The sequence below is a fragment of the Hyla sarda genome, chromosome 1 (genome assembly GCF_029499605.1).
Source record: "Hyla sarda isolate aHylSar1 chromosome 1, aHylSar1.hap1, whole genome shotgun sequence".
NCBI lineage: Eukaryota > Metazoa > Chordata > Amphibia > Anura > Hylidae > Hyla > Hyla sarda.
In genome coordinates, this window is record NC_079189.1 from 176,400,834 (window position 1) to 176,403,333 (window position 2,500).

At 46.7% G+C, this 2,500-nt stretch overlaps 4 non-coding genes across 4 annotated transcripts; 1 reads left to right on the forward strand and 3 right to left on the reverse strand.

The window, feature by feature from the left end:
* Positions 1–351: 351 nt before the first annotated feature.
* Positions 352–422, reverse strand: TRNAG-GCC (transfer RNA glycine (anticodon GCC)). Its single transcript has one exon. It is a non-coding gene; the product is annotated as a tRNA-Gly (tRNA).
* An 812-nt stretch (positions 423–1,234) lies between these two features.
* On the reverse strand, positions 1,235–1,305 carry TRNAG-GCC (transfer RNA glycine (anticodon GCC)). Its single transcript has one exon. It is a non-coding gene; the product is annotated as a tRNA-Gly (tRNA).
* Positions 1,306–2,152: 847 nt separating this feature from the next.
* Positions 2,153–2,223, reverse strand: TRNAG-GCC (transfer RNA glycine (anticodon GCC)). Its single transcript has one exon. It is a non-coding gene; the product is annotated as a tRNA-Gly (tRNA).
* Positions 2,224–2,373: 150 nt separating this feature from the next.
* On the forward strand, positions 2,374–2,446 carry TRNAK-CUU (transfer RNA lysine (anticodon CUU)). The gene has a single exon. It is a non-coding gene; the product is annotated as a tRNA-Lys (tRNA).
* The last annotated feature ends 54 nt before the right edge of the window (positions 2,447–2,500 follow it).

The following is a 2,500-nucleotide window of genomic DNA, read 5'->3' on the forward strand; positions in this document are numbered from 1 at the left end:
TCTTTCTTTTATGGCTGTGCTTACCTCTATTAACCCACCAAAGAGCCCACAGATTACCTCCTTGAAAAAAAACTAATACCGAAAAAAACTCAAACTCAGCGATCCAACTTTGAGGAAAATCATTTTGAAGGATAAAGAGGATGGAATCAAAGAATGCTACTGATTGATTCTCACTATTCAGCTGCAGTCCAAAGTAAAACCCTGGACTTTATTCAATCTCCTGGGGTCCTTTTTTATCTCTATAGTAGAAATTCATCAGTAGCTCTACAAAACGTCTCCCTGTAGTCCTAGCCTTAAATAAAGACTAAGACATGGTTTGGAATGGGAGCTGAAGGACTAAAAGAACAGCGCTGCATTGGCCGAGAATCGAACCCGGGCCTCCCGCGTGGCAGGCGAGAATTCTACCACTGAACCACCAATGCTCTGCCATGACATTTAGTTTTTGGCAACCGAATGCTGCTGCTGCTGGCACCCAGGCCTCACCACGGCCTCCTGCCCACAGATACCATGTCCCACTCTGGCGGAGCAAGCTCTCCAGTCAAGCAGTTGCCCGGCTAGCTCAGTCGGTAGAGCATGAGACTCTTAATCTCAGGGTCGTGGGTTCGAGCCCCACGTTGGGACGATGACTGGTAACTTTTTGTTTCTGGCTGTGCTTACCTGCATCACCCCACCAAACAGCTCACAGATACCCTCCCTGAAATAAATAAAACCAAATGCCTCAATGCAACTGAAGCAAAGAAAAATGTTGGAAAGGCTAAAGATGATCAGAAGCAAATAAGGCCACTTCTACACTTAGACTATTCGGAAGGCTACTGATTTTTTCTCACTATTCAGCTGCAGTCCAAAGGAAATTACTGAGCTGTATTCAATCTGGTAGAGTGCTTCTTTCTTTTCTGGCTGTGCTTACCTCTATTAACCCACCAAAGAGCCCACAGATTACCTCCTTGAAAAAAAACTAATACCGAAAAAAACTCAAACTCAGCGATCCAACTTTGAGGAAAATCATTTTGAAGGATGAAGAGGATGGAATTAAAGAATGCAACTGATTGATTCTCACTATTCAGCTGCAGTCCAAAGTAAAACCCTGGACTTTATTCAATCTCCTGGGGTCCTTTTTTATCTCTATAGTAGAAATTCATCAGTAGCTCTACAAAACGTCTCCCTGTAGTCCTAGCCTTAAATAAAGACTAAGACATGGTTTGGAATGGGAGCTGAAGGACTAAAAGAACAGCGCTGCATTGGCCGGGAATCGAACCCAGGCCTCCCGCGTGGCAGGCGAGAATTCTACCACTGAACCACCAATGCTCTGCCATGACATTTAGTTTTTGGCAACCGACTGCTGCTGCTGCTGCAGCTGCTGTTGCTGCTGCTGCTGCTGCTGCTGCTGGCACCCAGGCCTCACCACGGCCTCCTGCCCACAGATACCATGTCCCACTCTGGCGGAGCAAGCTCTCCAGTCAAGCAGTTGCCCGGCTAGCTCAGTCGGTAGAGCATGAGACTCTTAATCTCAGGGTCGTGGGTTCGAGCCCCAGGTTGGGCGATGACTGGTAACTTTTCGTTTCTGGCTGTGCTTACCTGCATCACCCCACCAAACAGCTCACAGATACCCACCCTGAAATAAATAAAACCAAATGCCTCAATGCAACTGAAGCAAAGAAAAATGTTGGAAAGGATAAAGATGATCAGAAGCAAATAAGGCCACTTCTACACTTAGATAATTCGGAAGGCTACTGATTTTTTCTCACTATTCAGCTGCAGTCCAAAGGAAATTACTGAGCTGTATTCAATCTGGAAGAGTGCTTCTTTCTTTTCTGGCTGTGCTTACCTCTATTAACCCACCAAAGAGCCCACAGATTACCTCCTTGAAAAAAAACTAATACCGAAAAAAACTCAAACTCAGCGATCCAACTTTGAGGAAAATCATATTGAAGGATAAAGAGGATGGAATCAAAGAATGCTACTGATTGATTCTCACTATTGAGCTGCAGTCCAAAGTAAAACCCTGGACTTTATTCAATCTCCTGGGGTCCTTTTTTATCTCTATAGTAGAAATTCATCAGTAGCTCTACAAAACGTCTCCCTGTAGTCCTAGCCTTAAATAAAGACTAAGACATGGTTTGGAATGGGAGCTGAAGGACTAAAAGAACAGCGCTGCATTGGCCGGGAATCGAACCCGGGCCTCCCGCGTGGCAGGCGAGAATTCTACCACTGAACCACCAATGCTCTGCCATTACATTTAGTTTTTGGCAACCGACTGCTGCTGCTGCTGCTGTTGCTGCTGCTGCTGCTGCTGGCACCCAGGCCTCACCACGGCCTCCTGCCCACAGATACCATGTCCCACTCTGGCGGAGCAAGCTCTCCAGGCAAGCAGTTACCCGGCTAGCTCAGTCGGTAGAGCATGAGACTCTTAATCTCAGGGTCGTGGGTTCGAGCCCCACGTTGGGCGATGACTGGTAACTTTTCGTTTCTGGCTGTGCTTACCTGCATCACCCCACCAAAC